This window comes from Diadema antillarum, unplaced genomic scaffold (genome assembly GCF_040938485.1).
Source record: "Diadema antillarum isolate AM-2024a unplaced genomic scaffold, OU_Dant_1.0 scf00000114, whole genome shotgun sequence".
NCBI lineage: Eukaryota > Metazoa > Echinodermata > Echinoidea > Diadematoida > Diadematidae > Diadema > Diadema antillarum.
The window spans coordinates 2,532,658-2,555,032 of record NW_027271003.1 but is presented as its reverse complement, the minus strand read 5'-3'; the positions used below and the strand labels follow the sequence as shown (position 1 = coordinate 2,555,032).

General features: G+C 37.0%; 2 pseudogenes; one reads left to right on the top strand and one right to left on the bottom strand.

Moving 5' to 3' along the window:
* Window positions 1-4,361, top strand: part of LOC139719733 (uncharacterized) — a 37,108-nt pseudogene extending 32,747 nt beyond the window's left edge.
* Window positions 4,362-13,484: 9,123 nt separating this feature from the next.
* LOC139719732 (uncharacterized) overlaps window positions 13,485-22,375 on the bottom strand; it is a 29,582-nt pseudogene continuing 20,691 nt past the window's right edge.

Here is a 22,375-nt window from a genome sequence, read left to right as displayed (position 1 = left end):
TCCCACCTCAACCCCAGTTAGATTTTATCAAAATTTGGAAACCGGGATTTGGAAAACATGCTAAACTTTGATACCAGCGACTGTTCTTTGTAAGTTCTCTTTGATAGGACCAACGGTAAAAATGCCTGATCCAAAATTCACTGTGTACTGGTGTATGTCACACAAAATATTTATTCAAGATAAAAGATTTCAATAATCAAGCGATTTTCACCAAAGCCTGCCTCATCATCAAATATAAACGGCGACATATATTCTAAAGATTGCCCGTGAATGAGAAAATTCGAACATTGGAGTCGCAAATGATTTGATGTCAGAAACAATGCTTATGGGTAAACACACCTCAGGAAGAAAATCATTCAAGATGGAGTTTCATGCACCTAACCACGAAGGCAAAGCAGCAGAACGACGGTAAGCGCCTGCCGTGAAAATTGACACAGTCAATGATAGTCTGCACATTATTGAATCGTGTAAACCATTGTAAACGGGACGTTCTCAAGCTACAGCGGAATAGCATTCTTGGTCGCAGCAACGTAACGTCACCTGTTGTCAAGATTGTGCATGCAAAGGAAAGAATATCTTACTAGAAAACTTGAAATAACGTGTCACTATAACAATAACTTTCCTGAGGATGGTAACATAACCTTTTGAGAATGGTGGTTAGAGACATTTACATTAAATTTGTCGTAACTCTCCTTTTAAGAATGTGTGCAGTCTTCCCTGAAAGAGATATCGATTCCTTTCTGTACATTCATGACATGACGTACCCTTGTCATCCGATGGGGACTTCTTTTATCAAGACAATATCTGTCTTTTGTACCGCTGCAGGAACCGTTCCATCGTGTTGAATATTCTTTGGCCAAGACCATTGTTATGATGGTCGGCGAGCTGGATTTCTCGGACATCTTCCACAGTCAGAACTACCTGAATACGGAAAACACTCTTGCGGATGGAAGGGAAGACTACTTCTTGACTTTCGTTTTCTACCGGAGAACTACCTACATCATGTTAACCGTCTTTCTCGTTGTCATGTCCATTCTCATGATGAATCTACTGGTAAGTTTCAAAGTGCTGACTTGCCTTCTTGGAAATCCATTAAAACACACAAATTTATTAAACTTGCTCCGTGGTAAAGGCATAGATGTCACTAGGAGGAAACCGCTAGCATAATGTAATTCAACCTTTAATGTTTACAGACAATATTGCTGAGGCCTTTGAAAGGAAATTGGCTTTTAGATTTATCCGAATCTTTTGATTGTGTTAGTCATCAAATATACTTATTCGAGAAATGTAACAGTATGGGATACGAGGTATCATTTTAGATCGGTTTGTGGTATATCTTCAAAACGGAAATTTGTGACTATTGTTTTTCTTAATATGTTATTGATTATCTCTGCTGATGATACAAATTTGTTTTTGTGAAGGAGAAATATAGATATTGAATGGAAGAACGTATCTATCTGGTTTGTAGTTAACAAATTGAACCTTCATCTTGCTAATGTTTCATGAATATCATTTTTTTTAATCAACTCAGGAATGAAAATATTGCTGTAAACAAAAACGTCAACACAGAACTTTTTCTAGTCGTGTACCAGAATTTGACACAATATGTAATATATATACATATATATATATATAATATATATATATATATATATATATATATATATATATATATTTGAATCGTCTTTCAGGTCGGTCTTGCAGTTGATGATATTCACGCCATCCAAGAGAAGGCCAAGTTACATCGTCTTAAAATGCAGGTAACTTATTTCTCAACGAAAGGAAAAGTGCACCGAAATCAGTGAAACACTTAATAAAAGTTTGAAAAAAGTCATCCAAACCCTTCAAACGCATGGAGAATAAATGCCCTAAAATATCCCAGTACCAAATCAATGCGATTAAAAAAAAAATACATGAACACTTAAAAAAAACCCACAGCAATTAAACCCACAGTAGCCGTTTTTTTCTACAAGTTCAGGAAAAAATACATTCATTTTCATACAAATACCCATCAAAACTTTTATGGCGATAGATACTTAGATAATCATTTCATTTGGCTTGAACACAAACTTTGGTAATAAAAAAAAATCATCAAATGATGAAACCTCCTGACAACTATCACGGTCACCTAAAGGAACATATTATACGAACGAAATACAAATAAAGGTGCAAAAATAATTGTCAGTCGTTGGAACAATACTAAAACCATCGCTTATATCAATGATGACAACTACAATAGCGCTTCCAACAACGTTTCAAAGCGTATTGAACGATTGCAACAAATTTAAACACACATCACAGAAACAATTGCAATTTCTGGATCTAACTTTACTTTTTTTTCATAGAGAGCACTGCAAAACAACGAAACTTTCGAGTAAACAGGGTTAATAATCGATAGACCGACTTTTCGTAATCTGTCATTGTTTCACCAACAGGTGGAGATGGTACTGGAAGTACAGCAGACTCTCCCGATCTGCATGTGGAGGCGGGCAGTCATCCAGCGTCAACGTGTCTACATCAACAAGGGACGCCTGATGGCGAGGCTGCGAAAATGGCGTAGCGTCTTCAATTGGATCATGCGCGACTTGATGAATGCCTCCAGGATCTGTTGCAAGAATGACACAAGAGTGAGTCAAGCAGCAACACACGCACACACACACACACACACACACACACGGTCATCCCACGAGACCCAGGACTCATACAACCCACAAATTCCACATTGAAAACAGGTCCATGAGTCATACAGCTCACGAGTCATACAGCCCATGAGTTCGACACTAGGTAAAAACAGCCTAAAGTTCGACAGATACAACACGGGGCTTAATAAGTCGGTCTCGAGGGCCTTGTTTGCTTAGTGTCGAACTCTTGGGCTGTGTGACTCGTGAGCTGTATAACTCGTGGGCTGTATAACTCATGGGCTCTATGCCTCGTGGGCTGTGTGACTCGTGAGTGTCGGTCTCGTGACGTGCACCCCCCCCCCCCCCCACACACACATTAACCGCGATATATTACAACAAATTGGTAATTTTGTCGAGACATGCGTGTCGAAAATATGCCATCTACACCTCAATTTCAGTCCAAATTCAAATCAAAATTAAAAGTCATTTCGTTTTAGAGAAGAACAAAAGTTAACGAGGTTAACGAATGGGATGACAATATAGTGAGATCAATTGGCAATCTACTCTTTTCAAGCAAAAGCGCGTGACATAACAATGAGAATTGATTTTTAACACATATTTAGCAAGAAATGTGAGTGAAATCAGTTGACAATCTTAAATTCTTCACTGTTCTTTTAAAATCAATATTGCTGACGTAACAATGAATGGTAAATTTAAAAGATCTTTAGCAATAAATGAAGGAGGTCGAAAAAAAGATACAAGAGAGATCGACCTCCAATATGATAATCCTATATACATTGCTACCTCTTTGAAACTCAATAAAATATGCGAAGGACAAAGTTATTCTTTTAAAGTAATTTGAAAGAAGGGAGTCGCCTAAGAATTTTATTTGGTCTCATTTCCAACATGGTCCATCCGAAATCATTATTTTTTTGACAAAAAGAAAAAGAAATCATGGTGGATCTTCGAAAATTAAAAAAAAAAATGTGTTTTTTGTGTGACTTTATTGGTCACACTCCTATTAGTTTATTTATCTAAATACACATCATAAGTTGCCTAACACATAAAACTGAAATGGATAGATAATGACGATCAATTGTTTTAATGTGTACAGGACCATGTGTATAACCACATATTAACGTGAAATGCATACCTATAGCTCCCTGCTCTAATGTTTACTTTTGTAAATTACATTTTTAAAGATCAAAGACAAATCTCTTACTCACAAATTCTGTTCAAATACGAATGAAATGCATGTTAGCGGCCAATAGTCCAAATACAAACAAGCACTCATGTCCAGAAACATTATTTCCTATGTCTTCTTTTTTACATTTACAGCGGTACAATATACGTCTAGATATGTCATTAATTCTTTACGTTTCCAGTTTCTAGGAGAATATTCGAAATAATTTCTTTCTGATATTCAGGTAGGCCTATATCGACAATTTACCCTAACATTATCAGGACCACGTCTTTTCATTCAAGGGTGACTTCATGCAAGAAACAGTCACAGCCGATCAGCTTCTCACCAACATGAAATATCGTCTGAAAAAGATCGATAACAAAGTGGAGACCATCGTTGGGTGCGTGAACGGGACGATGGCCAACGAGCTATCGCAAGTGCGATCGGAGCAGAAGAAGCTGGAGAATCGGTTCGATCAAATGGAGAAGAAGATGGACTCACTGCTCGAACGCAGTGAGATGAAGTTGGTCGGAGGAGAAAGTCTAACATCGTTCTGAAATGGCTTCGATTACCATGTCCCTTAGGGAGTTTCCAAGGATTATAACACTTGGTGTTTATTAATTTTGTTATGTGCATGTGTATGTGTACAGCGTATGTGCTTATGTGCTTTCATTCGTGTTTGTTTTTATGTAGAATTTTATTACGCCTATCCAAGCATTTTAGAGTCTCCTGTAATGCGAACTAGCTTATCAAACTATTATTAATGAACACGTCAGTTCGAATGCGTACAATCTTCATGAGGAATTACGACCTTTACCATCCCTCATAAAGAACTTAGTGGGTACTCCTCAGATATAGGGGTAGTCTTCAAAGGTTCCATGTTGTAGCCATGTTTTTCTCTGTCCAATAATATACAAATAATAGTATAATACACAGGTGAGAGTGCGTTAGTGGAGATGTAGCGCACTCGAGGGTATTTACAATTGTGAAACATGTTGCACTACGTTGTATATACCCGAGAGTGAGCTAACGTCACGAACTCAAACCTGTGTATTATTTGATTTATAAAATGGGTCAAAAACTAACAGCATTTTTCATGTACCTTTGTGGGTCAATACCAGTCAGCTACATGTAGCACTCGCTCAAAAGTCAAGATGTCCGAAGATGTTCGTCCCAAACATTTACGCACGTCGCACTCGGAAATCCCGCACATTTAAGTACGTATAAGAGTATTGTACGCCACATGTTATGCACAAGAAAGGCCGGCTGCTGGCAGCCCGAACTAGAAGTTGTTTACAGGATTGACAGCGTGTATAGTAGCGCGCGACGCACTTGTAACAACTGATTGAGTGTGCACTGCTAGTGTAAACATTGTGACGTCAGTGACTTTACGCTTTTTTGCACGGCCGTGCATGTTAGTAAGAAATTAATGCACGCACACGTGACTCATTTCAGCGCTTCCAATTGGCTACATTCTTGAACCCATTTCATAAAATACAAATAGTGAATGGTCACGAGTGTGAAATCTTGTTCCATTGCATGAGTAAAGAAAATGCACTATTTGTTTCATACAACACCTAGAACGTTAACAGATGTGGTCTACACAGATTCTTGAATTCAGCAGAGAAATGGCAACCATTTTCCGTGAAAGACGTATTAGTAGCTGCACCGTCACTGTCACCATGTACGTATACTTACGCAAGTCCAATCAATTGAAGATCTTTAACAAAAAGAAATGACCAAGGTACAGCATTGTAAGCGCGCTTGTAATTGTTGAGTTCGCTCGGCAATAGTGAGTTTATTGTGACATCAGAGCCGTGCAATGGAACAAAAACTATGAGTCAATTGTGAGTTTAACATGGGAGTCAATAGAAATTGGCGACGCCAGCCATGCGCTATCCATCTTTGCTCAAGCAAAATTGCACGGCTGACAGCCACATCGTGAGATGGTACTTTTAGGAGCGTGATGGGCAATCGACCAATTGGATAGTTACATTCTTTTTAGGTGTTGTATAAAGAAGGAATATTGATGTTTATATTGTTGTTTTTTAATGGTATGTATTGATTTTCTTGTGTTAATCATCTTTAACATTATTTTGTTATCTTATTGTATGATCTCATGACATATCATGTACTGGACTTCATATGTAAATGTGCATGTATTGATATTAATTGATGATAATCAATAAGGGATTTTTGACGTGTACGTCCTTCCGTGCATCTTCAAACTTTTTGCTGGTACTCGCAATAGAATGGATTGAAGTGTGTGCTTGATATCAAAGTACTTTCTCAGTCTCAGTGTATCTCACTCTGTCTGTGATGCCAACCGATCGTACACATTTCTGGCACCCTTCATCCTATATGTCTTTCTATATTCTTATGTGTCATAATCGTGGAAATTCTAGGAAATAACTGGTGTATATAGTACCATAAAAAATTCATATATCATTATACATTATAATGTTAGGAGTTACTGCTGCAAAATAAGGCTTCCTGCAGACTGATGCATACAGAGAATAAATCAAATCAAATCAAATCAAATCAAATCAAATATCTCTCCATATCGGTGATAATGTCTTATGTAACTCTTAATTTTGAAATGGCTAGTATTAGCTGAACCACTGATCTCTAAACCTGTCTCTAGTCATAATGGTGATACGTGTCTGAACAGGGAGGTGACCTCTCACCTCCCTGGTCTGAACAGGGAGGTGTTTTTCCTCTGACGTCCCTGGTCTGAAGCACATCAGGAGCAAGTCGCATGCCGCAAACTGCCACTTCGCGCTTTATTCCCGTATGTTGCTTTACTCGTTGAAGTACTGTATTATCTCATTGTCATATTTCATTCTCACTGTCTTTTAATACATTGTATACATTCAGCGTTTAGTTTCGTACGTGGTGATATATTGCATCATGGACTTTTTATGTAAGTTGCTTGTGATGTGTTTGTTTGAAAAGGATTGTGATAGCACTATAATGTATTGTGTATGTATAAAGAAGAAACGTGCTTTAAAAACATTGAAGCGTTTACACTTTAAGAATGCAGCAATAACAATGTTCGAAATACTTGAATATACCGCTGAAGACAGTAGAGTATACTTGTATAAGACAGTGAAATACACATTTATGATTAAATGCTGCCAATTCTGTATCTCAAAGCAAGAGGTCTTCTGCGCTGTACCATACTATTTTCTGTTCATTGCTTTGATATTTCTCAGAGAAGACATGCACCAATGTGCTTCAGCTACAATAAATCTCAGTTCTGTCAACAACAAAAAATAGTCCTGAAGTCAAATCGTAATTTCCTGACGCAAGGACATACATTTATTACACTATAGATCAGATTGCAATCGGAGCAGAACAAATCAACTCCATCAAATTTTCATCCCCTGCAAGTCCATGACTACGTTTGAATGTGGGTAAGGTCATGTAAACAATCATTGGGCAACATGAAGCTAGTCTGCGTCACGTCATCGGACGTTGCCTCCTTTTGTGCATAGAAATTGAGCAGATTTTTTATACTGTATTTAGCATACACGTATTCTTTTTATGTGTAACTTTACAATATGTTTGTCAAACCATGTTTCTTTTTAAGCGATGAAACGAAAATAGTATGGTTTTGTTTTATATTTAGTAATGTTATATAATATTCTTTTCAATCATACTTGTATTAAAACTTCCTAAGGTAGCTGTAGCATGATAACGTTACTCGTTAAAATGGTAATGGGAATGTTAGAACTGAATGGATCAACTACTCAGTATAACAATGCTTTATATAATCAGAAGATTTACGGAAACCAATATAGCACATGTGGCAGGATTTTTTTTTTCATCTGTATAGATCGTAATGTTATCATGCAAATGAAACCAATGTCCTTTGTCAATGTGAATTAATCCCGGTGTAGAGGGATAGAAAAGTATTTAGATGCTTCTTGAGGGATTGTAATGAACTTAAGAAAGATTGTCTATAACACAATTTGAGCTTTGTGTACACAGCTTTTGAGGATTCAAAGCTCTCAAAGATCTCTTCTCAAAGATACAGGTCTGTGCTTTTTGTAAACATATCTAACCAATGTCAATATAAAATTTCATAATTATTGTTTTACAGATTCTCTCTCTAGAATTTTGCTTAACTTGCACCAGAAAAAAAGTATACTTGAAACTTATTTTAGTATGCATGTTTGATATATTTTATGGTAAATCTATACTATACAAGGGTATGGCTTGGCGTAGTATGCATATAATATATAGTATCCAGATGTGGTATGGTATCGTATGGTATATGCTTGGAACATGGTACGTACCTCTCCCCGTGTGTCAAATAAACAATACAGAATGTTAAAGAAACAAATCAACACTGTATATTCAATTCAATTCAAACTTTATTTCATTTTTCGAAAAGAACATAAACGTTTCACTTTCTTTGGTAACAGATAATAAGGTTGCATATAATCAAAACAGAGTAAATTGAGAAAACATAATTGTGGGACCTTGGAGTAACAAATAATGTTGTAATGAAAATTGACTGAAGTGATATAAACGATATAACATTACCCAAAATATCAAAAAATGGAGAGACCCACTAAAAAGGCAATGCTTGTAGAATGTGGGCCCCTCAACGCACTTCAAAAAACGAATTAGATGTGTAATATTTCAGTGACAAACTTGGCCAAGACGTTAAAAAAAAGCTCATGGTCGGAAAAAAATCTTAAAAAGTTTATAAAACTGAATAAAGGAAATAAATAAACAACCAAGCATAACAATATAGGAAAAAAACCGATTTACGTCGAAAAGTCAAGGTAAACAAATTTCTATCCGCTATAGATTTGACTGATTGTTAATTTTCAATTTTGAAATTTCGATCGCTGGTTACACTTAAACTAATGTAGGTAAGTCTTTTCATCCTTTTACCGACTGAAATCTTGAGTTGTTGTTGTTGTTGTTGTTTTCAAAATTGTGTGCACATTGTTTTTGTGAAGTCATTATATGCAATGAGTTTTTACAATCCAAAGTCAAAGAACCTGATTTCAAAAGTTGTCCAATAAAGGCCCCTTGACATCCAGTTCCGGTCCTGTGTCTATGACCCCTGATGATATTATTTGGTGTTTAACATTCAAAATTTAGAAATAATTCTTAATTGAAATATTCTTTGAAGCATTTCAACTTTCGGTTTTCTGCACCAATAAACGTCATCCTTCAAAAGATGTTTCTTGCCTTTCGTGGCTTCATCACCGTGAAGTCGGCCGGAATGAATTATGGTCTGCATCTCAACATGATAAGGTGCACCCGTTCCAGGTTTACAAGATCAGTCACCGACAGCAAGAATTCGTTTTATTTTGTTTATAACGCATTTCTTCATTTCAATTTTTCACATGTCTCTCTCTCTCACACTCTCTAAAAAAAAAAAAAAAAACTGGCAAAAAAAAAACCAGACCAACTATTCTATTAAATTTTTAAGGTTACTACTGTATAAACTTTTCATTTTTCATTAATAACATTTCTCAGCCATTTCAAAACCAATTTTCATCAAATAAACGTTGAATCCTTCTTGAAATTACATGCTCTTTCATATTTCATAAGAGGTTTCTCATTATCTCTCTTAGGAATGTTCAAAACACGAATCCCCACCTTAACCAGTACTGTACAGCCCCTTTAACCTTTACATGATTATATTCTGCAATAATAACAATTATAACAGTCACATTTAATATTATTTTGGCTAGTTACATAAATTGAACATAAAATCAACGACTTAGCATATCTTATCCTCTCCCAGAAAGGTGAATTTAGATGATATATCTCAGTGATCAGGTAATGAATGTAGATTGTAGTCCAAAATTACTCCGTTTTATCTGTAATAAAATTACAAGCACAACTAGAACTTCCGTGGTTCACAAAACAAAGGAAGTCAACATAATAATAGACTCATTTGACCATAGCGGTTCTTTAACATCTAGCCAGGTATTGTCATATTAGATGACGTGTCACTACATTGAAAATATGGTAATTTTCTTTCTCGAGATGAACTTGACTTTGCACCAGAAAATATTTTTCTTTGGTTGATCTGCTCCCACTTTACTGTTTTTAACAATCTTTACATTTGGCCATAAACGCTGGGAGATTTTTCTCGACAGAGCTGACAACTGGAACACTGTCATGTAAGCTCTGCAGTATTGGTTCAGCCGGAAGAAATGATCGTCTTCGCTTACGCTAATTCTCTTCCAATGTATGAGGAGAGATTTGAAATATCAATCAATAATTGAAAAGGATTTAACATGATGTAATCTCAAACATAACAATCATCATATGAGTCAAGACACATTGGTATACATCTTCTTGAACAAGTACCATAGGTATAAAGACAAAAAATGGTTTGTCACAGTATACAGAAGATCAAGTTTTGAAAGAGAAGCTTTTCATGAAACTTTTCATGAAAGGGAAGCTTTTCATGAAACTATAGGTTAACCCGTTCCATTCAGGAACATGGAAGCCTGTGTATTAAGTCTATGGGGATTTCAGAACTCAGTATGGAACAGGTTAAAGACATAATTTACCATTTGCAGATGAAACAAAAACCCAGCATTAGTGCTTTAAAATAGTTCTAAAATGTGAGTTAGGGATAGAAACAACCACTCTAAAAATTTGAATCCGTATGATCGATGTTAAGTGTTGTTAAATTCACAAAATGTGAATGATAGTTATAATAAAAATGTTTCCAGACTAAACCGTCTACACAGTTACGGTTTATTGAGAAAAACACTGATATCTCCTTATATTTTAGGCTTAGTTGCGAAAATTATATATGACAGGATGTCTTGTGATACAACAGACCTACACATATACATCACATGTGATATTTTGAACATTTTTTTAAATCACTGCTCCCAAAGGTAAACTGGACCTTTAAGTAAAACGAGGGGGAGAAGAATGAGACAGAAAGATGTACAGGTTAAACAATATGCAGTGTCCAGAATTCCAAACTGTATCGCTGCAATACTCTTAATGTGATATTATCATAACATTTCAAAGGAAAGTTTCCTAAATCTTATATCTAAAAACGAAAAATAATGATTTGAAGATTAATGCTTATAATGTTCAAAGATATCAAACTTCGGGGCATCTTGGTAGTAGGATAATAATTCGAACCGAAACCAAATCTAACACTGTCCTGAGGCAGTAAACATGGAATAATCCGAAATTTAAAATAATTTTAAAATTAAAATTAATTAATTACAATTAGGAAAAATAACGAGAATAGCAGCATGGGCTAAACGTGATTAACAATGATACAGGATATGCACACACGGCATCTATGAAATATAGAAATGAAAAAAAAAACAGCATTCGGACAGCAGAGGAAAAAGTTATGACAGAAAGAGGAAAAAAATGCATGTTCCCTCCAGAAAAACTTAATTTGATGACAACGAAGATATAGCAACAAACATTTCAATAACAAAATACTTTTTGTCAGAAGTTTTGAATTTCTAAGTACTCTACCGCACACCGATAACATTAAGTATACATAAAGTTGTGCACACAGTACATGCACAGTGAAACTTAAACACGAGACACGACTCATAAAAATTATGCTATCACTAAAAAGACTGACCCAGTTACATCGTACAGTGAATATTGCGTAGTGCGACTAATAATAATATCATTTCGCAACTCATATTAATTTGAACCAAAAGATCATGTAGGGCCTATTCGATATATCATGTCATTTATAATCAATCAAGCTATCACTCATAATTCATAAAGTGCATATTATGCATTTGATATGACGACCATAGTTACTGATAAAACTCTATACACTATTGTCTTACAAAAGTCTACAAACTTCGTGCATATAACTTATGCGTGCACGTAATTTATCACAAAACTATATAGAACTTATAGGCCTATTATCGACATTTGCTCTAAACATGTAACAATTCAAGTCTTATTTTTATCATCTTTATATCTGTGTACACTTCATTTTGTTCGACTCTAAAGAAGTTTCGATGCAACAAAAGCAAACTGCCTGTCCCGAGGACTTTGTTACAACGGAAGCATCCTAAATTTATTTTGATAAGTGGATTTTAATTACACGTGCCTTTCTATTAAGTAACTGTTGAATAATCGACTTTAAAAAAAAGACACACACACACACACACACACACATAAAGACGCAAAGCATGTACATAGTAATGGGAACTCACACAATGGGACGCAGTGATCGAGTCAATTCAGATCGATCTTACGATTCTTCGTCTAACTTTACCCCACCATGTTTAAGCAACGCGTCTATCTTCTTCTCCATCCGATCAAATCGATCCTTCAAACTCTTCTGTTCCGACCGCACGTGCGATATCTCTGCGTCTCTGCCGGCCTGCTTTGCTATCTCATCGTTCACAGTACCGCCAATGGTTTCTACTTTGGTATCGATTCGCTTCAGACGATATTTCAGATTAGTGAAGAGTTGATCAGTCGTAACCGTTTCATGCATGACGTCGCCCTGGGACAGAAATGTAATTTTGACAATGGGGTTCAGAATCCCACAATCATCTATATAATTCATTCTATATTCTGCGCTATTATTCAATGAAATGTAAAACTTCAAACATTCCTTGTATATTTTAATCTACTAATGCAAATGAAGATAAGGAATGAATGAGGAATTAAGACATACATAGGCCCTATATGTTTTTCCTACGTTATAATTTTGCTGTGTCACCTGTTTTAACATTTGAAACAATGGATTAATGTACTTGTCTGAGTGTCTCTTATACCCTTTTCATAAACTCATCCTCCAATTATCCGCCTAAGAATTATGCGGACATTTCAATAAAAAATGCGTTCACAAACTCTGAAAATTACCCGCACTTTTTTTTTTTTTTTACGAGCGCCCGTCCTGAAAAAGGCGGATAATCGTCATAGTGACTGCACACGTCCCTCCTGTGACCGCACCCCGGCAATTATCCGCCATAACTTTGGATTTGCGTTCAACAAACTCCAAATCTGGTCCCGATGCTGCTATTATGCGGATAATAGAAGCGTCGAAAAAAAAGCTGGATAATTCTTGCCCCGCTCCGATTTTACGACCAAATTATGCGGATATTATCCGCATAATTGAGTTTATGAAAGAGGTATTAGGTATTTACAAATGGACTTTAAAAAGCCAGTTCTACAATAATGGTATAAGACGCGTTATATCAGTCATTACACTCCCAAGAGCTGATTTTAACGAATAAATTGTGATCACTATAACTTCACAATACTAAAAATGAAAAAAAAAATCATAACTGAACAACAACAACAACAACAACAACAAATTCTGAATGTTAAAACTTGACAGATTTCTAAAAAAAAAACCCGGGGGTGATATTGATAACAATTAAAACATGATTTAATGTTCATGCTAATGGAGTGTTGATATCAGTAAGCGCAGGATTCTTTTAGCCTACGCATTTTTCGTTTCTCTCATCAAATAATCTTTCACTTCAAATTACTATAATATTTTTGGGATACTTTCTTTGCAATCTGGGATGACGGTTATGCTTTTAACATAGAGCCATCAAACCAATGACAGTGTTAACCGCCCAGCTCGACTCACCCGTGATTGGTTCTTGATGCAGATCTTGGAAGCCTGACGTAACACATGTTTGTCTCCGGTGAGGGCGCGGTACCACTTCTCTAAACCAAGCCAGGCGCGCTCGATTCACGTAGAAACGTTGGCGCCGGATAACGGCCGACCGCCAATAAAGATTGGGAGAGCTTGCTGGACTTCCATCACCAATTCCACCTGTTGATGAAACCATGAATGATTACAGAAGCTCTACCGTTACAGTCTCGAATCAACCTTTATTCATGCCACATATCTTGACATTTGCAAAAAAGTATATGCTATTAATGATCTTTAAAGCTCGGCTTTTACAATATATTGCTCTACAGCCATTATAGCAGAAATAGAAATCTGATGATGGCAGTCCGTTTCAGGTTTTGTATACTTCAGATATATTCTTCTTCTTCTGTAAATTACCACATTACTCATTACCACGATGAGGGTCATTCTACTAAATACTCCTTTCCGCCAAGAAAACCTGACAAGTGCCGCTTTTCTGGCAAAAGGGTGTATCTGTATCTGTAGGTACACTACAAAATCCCTTTCTGTTGCCTGTCTTCTACAGAATGATTATGGCAGAAGAGTGTATTTTCATAAAGGAATCTCTTGCCATCAAATTTGATCCCACAATCACGTGAAAATGGCTCAAGATGGCTCCTTTTATCTAAGAAACAACAGCAACAACAACAAAATACAGCACATTCGAAAGTTGACACTGGCCTTTGCCATGATGGTCAAGTTGTAGCACCCGGTTCAAGTTTGAAATTCACAATACGACTGTCTGAAAAATCAGTGACTGACGAGCAACTTTAGAAAGGAAAATGAGTATACATACCTGCATCGCAAGACGATGTAACTGGCCTTCTCTTGGATGGCGTGAATATCATCTACCGCCAGACCGACCTGAAAGATCACGTGCGTACATAATGCTATACATGTTTTATCTGAAGCTAAAAAAAAAGTGTTTTAATGATATATATACTTCGAACTATATACCGCCATCAGTCATGTCAGTTGTCTTGAAAACGTGCCAGGGGAGAGTTGTGAGCTTGAGACTAGGCTCGTTTTGCTCAAAACGCTTGAATTTACTCGCTCTTTCATATCATGTGTAATAGGGCATATTTCTTTGTCCATCTAACTATTCTATCCATCTACAGACAGACCTATATGGTCCAGTGGATAAGGCTCTAGAGCCTAAGAAATGAGATCAGTGGTTAGAATCTTGCCAAGTGCTTACATCTTTGGACAAGACGTTTCACACCCATGATTGCTTGTAGTAAAGTAGGTGCACAAATGGTTATTACTTAACGTCGGGTATTTATTAAATACAAGACTCCTTGGAAAAACTGTGCTATCACTGAAGAGGCAACATTCAAATCCATGAGGTGGTATAACTAATAATCAATGGATTTATGTTTGAGCAGTCTTTCAGAAGTTGAACAGAAATGTATTTACGTGATATAGAAGCCGTCTCCATGTAGCAATATCATTTTTTCCTCCAAACTTACCAGAAGATTCATGATGAGGATTGACATGATAACTAGGAAGAGTGTAAAAATGACGTAGTGATGCTCTGATAGAAGACAGAAGACAAGAAGTAGTCTTCCTCTCCATCCGCCAGAGTGTTTTCCGTGTTCAGGTAGTTCTGACTGTGGAAGATGTTCCCAAAATCCAGCTCGCCAATCATCATTACGAAAGTCTTGGCGAAAGAATATTCGATCCGATGGAATGGTTGCTACAGCGGAGAGAAAAAAAAAAAAACGTTTTTACGTAACATGTATATACAATTCTGTTCTGAGCAGATGAGTATACGGACCCTGTGGGGAAGATACTTTGATAAATCTAGTGAGCACAAACAAAAAATAGGTGAAGCAAAGTACATGTAATTGTTTTATTCTGAAAACGTAAAGGCCTACATGTCCCTGTATAGTGATATGGCAGGTGACACGGCATACGAGAAACATAATAAAAATAATTTCGAGCGTTATTTGTCGCTGGCATATTTCCTCTCATTGGTTACCTGGTTCATCAGAAGGGTGTAAAAGGCGAGAGCGAAAGCCACGACGAAGAGAATTAGCACCAGAACGAACTTCATGAAGGTACGGACAATGTCTGAAAAGAAAAAAAAAATATCGTCTGTCATTAACAATTATAAAACATTATGATAGACTGGAAATTGAAAATATAACGCTGGTCTGAGGCATGCATTATATAAGTGATGTACTCCAGGTTCATCTCTTCCTATTGTTATCCTTTTCAAACCAAACATATTGAAAAAAAAATAACTTCATAAATCACGTCACATATATTTCGAATTGAAAGATAAATTTCACACACACACACACACACACACACACACACATACACACATAAATAGAACTGTTTCGCACAGATATGAGGAATGTTCCTTGACGTAAGAGTTTGTCGTTTTCCATGATATTCATGATGCATGAAACTGTGTACAGAAAATGTATGGTTGATATGAATACTTATAAACACATAAAGAATTATATGTATATGTATATGTATGTATATATATATATATATATATATATATATAGTTAACGAATCAGTAGAAGAAGAACGCCGTAAAAAAAATAAAAAAATAATAATAATAATTAATCATAGATCTTGAAGATCTTACAAACGGAGCATAGCTCTCAAATACTGAAAGGCAAGGTCACACTCTTCATCAGTGCCCATGGTGTGACAAAAGATCTTAATCAAACCCGTTTCTGAAACATGAAAACACGTCTGATCATAACGTATTATCATCAAGATGCCGAGCAGAACAATTTTCTTATTACGTTTCTGTACTGTGTACATTTTCTGCTACTCTTCCGACTGTTGGCGATGAGGCCCTTTTCAGATTCACTGTTTTGGAGCCGGAGATTTGCCATGTCATCTTGCAGTCATGACTACGCGTCATTGGATGCGTCACTATGGACATTGTGTGCTACCTCCATCTGTTTAGCGCGGTGACTTCTTTGAAAGGTGAGTTTCAAAATCCGTCTGCCCATGATCAGACGTGTTTTCATGTCTGTTTCAGAAACGGGTTTGATTAAGATCTTTTGTCACACCATGGGCACTGATGAAGAGTGTGACCTTGCCTTTCAGTATTTGAGAGCTATGCTCCGTTTTTAAGATCTTCAAGATCTATGATTTATTATTATTATTATGATTATTATTTTTTTACGGCGTTCTTCTTCTACTGATTCGTTAACTTATTATCATCAAGATGCCGAGCAGACCAATTTTCTTTATATATATATATGTGTGTGTGTGTGTGTGTGTGTGTGTGCGAGCGATTATATTATAGACAAAATATATGTAAAGCTTTATTTATAGATAAGACCTGCTATACTTTTTGCACAAGACCTATTATGTGAGACTATTCTCTTGCCACAAAGATGCCTCTTCCGCTGAGGTCGATATTCATAGAATGATATCATGATGTAACTGCTGAGCTATCGCACTAGCACTACTACTACTTCTACTATTATAACCTTACAGAAGACGAGAGTGCCAACATACATCTTCAAAATGAATTAGAATTTGTACTCAATTGAGTTTCTCTTTCTCACCTATGAACATGATCACGTAGATTCCGAGCACCGAAAACCGCCGTATGAAGAGAATGAGGTTGATCCACGCAAGGAACACGGCTACCGCCCCACATTGCCACTGCCAGTCCTGTAACGTCAGAGTTGAAAATCAGAAATTATTATACAAGTAGGACAAAGTTATGGGTGATAGCAATCAACGTGGGGCTTTACTAGCACAGAAGAAGAGACACACTGTGAAATGCTTAGTTGTTCTTTTTTTTCAACGCCTACAATATGCGGTATTGGATATGTAACAGTTGTGTCCTCTCTTTAACACCACTCATATGCTCATTAACGTGAGCATAACTGTTAGCTATCTTACACTTTCCCGCAAGAACACATCCCCCTTTAAAGGGCCCCTGAAATCCAAATGCAAGTTGATTTGTATTGATTTATGATACCCTCAACATTACTTTTGCGATGAAACGAATATCTAGAAACATTCCATATATTTTAACGATTTTTTTCTTCTATTTTATTTAAATTATTTGGTAACTCTCACAAAAAATCCTTCCAAACCAATATTCCTCAGATGACCTCATCTGTCAATCATTGCTAAAGTACTGAAATGTTTAACAAAAGACACTGGAATGCACCTTCCCCTCGACTCAGCATAACTTGCATGTTTCTGTGATATTCATGTGACTAACAAAAGGCATGGCGAGGAAACATGCAAGTTATACTGAGTCGAGGGGAAGGTGCATTCCAATGTCTTTTGTTAAACATTTCAGTACTTTAGCAATGATTGACAGATGAGATCATCTGAGGAATATTGATTTGGAAGGCTTTTTCGTGGGCTTTCCCAAGTAATCTGAAGAAAAATAGAAGACAAAATCGTTAAAGATATATGGAATGTTTCTAGATATTCGTTTCACCGCAAAAGTGATGTTGAGGGTATCATAAACCAACACAAATCAGCATGCATTTGGACTTCAGGGGCCCTTTAATCTTTCGTCGCTTTAGGAACATAAAACCTTGTCGAAGTGGAAATGAATACAATCCAGATATCTGCTTCTTGATTAAAGAGCTGTTGTGACAGACAGGGTTTGTGCATGACGTTTTAAGATGTCGTCTGCCACTCTGAGTCGCCCCCGAAATCTGAAAAATAAAAACACGGTACGGATTGGGAAACCCCCCTACCAGTCGTATGCTTATTCCGTTGTAGTATTGAACCCGGCTCAGAGGAAGGACGAGTAGAATGGCAAGAATGTAGAGGGACCATTCTATCAGATTACCAAAGCCAAAGTACGATCTGCGTTGAAGGAACAACTGGAAAAGCTGTTTAAGGAAGGACAAGAGAGAAAGAAATAAACTATTTGATTTATCAATAACAAAAAAATAGGAAAAATCATTACAAGGGGAAATTACGACCGGAAACATTAATATTCTCCTGTACAGAATCAAAGATCCAAGTACATTTTGAAATGATCCGATATAAAGAAAAAGAACAGTACTAGAACTTGGCTTGTCTACGCCAATAAATGTCTGAAATGAGAGGATGTATGAACAGTCATACCATGTTCATATCTCGCAGAATGAAAACTATAAAAGTTATCGGTGCTGAGCACTCCAAACGTCATTGTATTCTGCGATAACCCTCTAAAGACTAAGACCTAAAAATATCAATATCATCTTACTGTAATATAGCTCTACTCAGACAGGATGAGTTAATCTTACAAGGTCAGCAATCAGTGATTAGTGTATGTTCTGTGCCAGTTGATTTATGTTAAAATGTTATTTCGTCAAAACACCGTCTTTCAAACAGATGCTACACACATTGCTGCGTTGTTTATGCAAGGAATCTGTATCACAATTATCCCCACAATTATGAATAACTGGTTACTGACCAGCGACTAACAATTCAACTGTTTTTAAACATTTTTCCTTTAATGCGAATCAATGTCTTTTCTTTAATATGGTACTACAGTAAAGTATAAAGGACGCTTCCACCGATGTAGCATCCAGTCATGTTTAATTCTTTGTTTTTGTAAGAGCATGGAAACGATACGATGAATCTTTTCACAAGCTTACTTCGCGAATGACATTGATGATGGCAAGTATAAGTATAATCCAGTCGCCAATACGGCCGAAAAAGAAGAGTGTGGCCTCGGAAAACTCTCCCACCCAGCGCTCCTCGCCGTTTGTGAACCACGTCACACCATCGGTGGCGTTGGCGAAGCGCACATAGTAACTTGGCGGAACGACGAGGACATAGCCCGTAAGCATGGCTACGAAGAGGAAGTAGAATACCAAAGAGGCCCAGAAGAAGAATCGTCCCACTTTACTCCACTTGTGATTGAGGAGGCTAGCCACCAATGGGTGAGATAGCAGATTAGTCCGCTGGGCGGAGACCTGTGACGAAACATCTAAAACTTTTGAGAAAATCGATTTCAATGGCTTGTGATTATTCAAATATGTCACAAACATACACTTTGCTATATACGTGATATAAGATGACACCGCTTTTAAAAGTGACTATGTGCTGACTTTCACTCTGTATTGATTTTGACTCTTCTTACCTATAGCTTCAAATAATAACATCAACATTCTTTCAATATTGTTTCGAATGGGTGTAGATCAGAGTTACCTCTAAGATAAATAACAAATAAGCTTACAAATGTAACTAGATTTATAATGAAATCCTGAACTTGCTTAATGTGAATCGAACTGAATAGGCTAAAACAAAGTGACATGAAATAAATCGAGCTTGGCTGCCTTAAACAAAATTGAACCAAACTGAACTGATCTTATAACTTGATTTGAAGTGTCCGAAATTGATATGACTGAACTGGAAGGAAACAAACTATCAAATTACATGGACAGACAGAAACTAATCAAGGCTGAGTTGACGCTTGACATTCTGTGTGACGATGAACACTCAAGTTACCCTATGTAAATTGGAACTTAGCCTGAATTTTCAGGAATTGACGATTGGACGAGTTTTCACCGCAAGCTCTATTGTCATTCTGAGCATGCTGACAGCAGCCTGACATGAATTGAGGCTATTTTTTATATCTCACCATAATATTGAGAGGATGACTGAGTGCAATGTCCTTGGAGATTGTCGTATACGGTGTCGCGTCGACCTTTAGATGTCCTCTGGAGTCATACTGGTCTGTCGTCGTCGTGGTCGTCTCCTCCTTTTCATCAGGGACCGAGGTGGTCTTCTTGACGTCGTCATCTGTATCGTTCGCAGTCGTTTTGTCGTTCGGTTCAGAGATAAAGGATGTCTCCGTTTGTTTAAGTTCGCCGCTGCCGATAGAATCTTCAGCGTCTACAACGAAAGCGCCGTTCTTGTGTTTCGCATCTTCCTTGTTTTCCTCGTCGTCCCTTTCTTCTTCCTCTTCATCATCATCATCATCATCATCATCGTCTTCGTCCTCTTCGTCTGTTGGAAGAGACATATTACTGTCAGTGTCGACTGTGTAATCATAAGACAGTATCATCCCCAATGGTTATTTCATACGACATGTAAGAAATAACAATGCTTTGTATCATTAGTCTGCAGTGTTGAATAGTTGTTTCTAGAACTTCTAGAATCTTCTAGAAGGTGGCTTATTGGAATTTATTGAAGTATCAAATGTCATATATCATTGATTTTCAGACAATTGACATATTTAATTTTGAGAACATAAGCAAGGAGCGTGATACTAAAGTAATAAATAATTACATTTGGAAAAAAAAACTCTCATGGCGAGGCGTGATTAAATTTCTGAGAAAAATGCATGATCGCGTTGTCCATTTGGGTTTTCTAAACTTATCTCCAGTTCGTGTCCACGTCTTTGCAAGAATCTTGCCTTCAAAATGAACTCATTTAAGTTGTTTTTGGCGTGTAATGATGTTATTCACGTCACAGCAGTCACATAATAGTCTGAACTTGTGAAACCTACTGAATATATCTTATGAAGATTTGAAGAATATCCATGTAGTTCATATACGGAAAGTTGATTTAAGCAAACAAAATTGAAGAAATACAGCGACTTTGTGAGCTTGAAAGTCTTTGTACAATGGGAAATAAACCTCTGGAATTCACGCATCAATAAGCGAGATGACATAATGTTCAACTCGACTACATTATTATGTTCCTCACCGTCAGAATCCTTCGGTCTCTCCCACTTGGAGAACGAATCCTCCAGGAGCTCGTAGTAGAACTCCACCCAGTAATCGGCATCGTTCGGCCGCACCTCGGGATTTCGCTGAACGCAACGGTCCATCACTCGCTCGGCTATTTCTGTTACATTTATTTTTTGAAAGAGATAGACAAACAAACAGATAAGAAAAGTGGCACTCTACTCTCAAAGAATAATAAACCTGTCTGTGGTTGAATGTCCTCAATAACTTCTACATTATAGTACTCAATCAACAAGGTAATCGATTGTGACTAAACATTATCATGTTCGGTGTTTGTGTGGGCGCGCGTGTGTGTGTGTGCGTAAATATGCGTGTGTATCTGTGCTGGAGTGAGGTATCCCTGGAGTATGCCTAGAGGGGGAAGTGTTGATGAGGTTATACGGGTGAGCGATGAAGGGGTAATGTTTTATAGGACTGGTATGGATTATGTACAGACATTGATCATGTAGATTTGTAAAGCTTTTGTATGTATGTGTGTACATAGGTATGTAGGTTTTTTGTTGACCCCTGGTACATAGGTGTGTAGGTCTTTTGTTGACCCCTTAACAATAATTTATTTCATTATTTAATAATTACTGCTGTGACGAGTATACGCACGCATGCAGTTAATGGGTATATTTTGTATTGTGTACTGTACATACATATTGGTTTTGCTGACCCATTATCAAAAAATGATTTTATAATTATTGCGGGGATGATTATATTTGTGAAGCAGTTACTGAGTGTTGTATAGTAGAATAACCAGAAATTGACACAATGACAGTCCTAAGAATTATTTTGTGATATTTTGACATATGTTTGGAATGTCACGCAGCAAGCAACAACAACTAGATGTTGAATTGTAATCAAGGATGGATGATGGAATCGAAATAAAATATTGTTTGAAAAAAATTATCATTGTTCATTCAGCAGCTCAGCTATTAAGCTAATTACTTTAATCGGACCTCAGCATGGTCAGTGTAAAATGTAGCAAGCAGAATCTAGATGTAACAGGAGCGACATTTTGTATGGAAAGTCGAGGGAAACCACGAGTCGCAAACTACGCCTGTCAGAATGAACATGCAACTATGAGGTAGTTTTCGATAAGGAAGAACGTATACCTGGCATGGTTTTAATGAGTTTTCTCATAGGCGTTGTCCTCTCGCCCGTCTCCTGGTCTGAGCTGCAGACGGACATCACCTCCTGCCATTTGTCGTGGCTAATCAGCAGGTTGGCAATGTCCCTGGTCCATGAC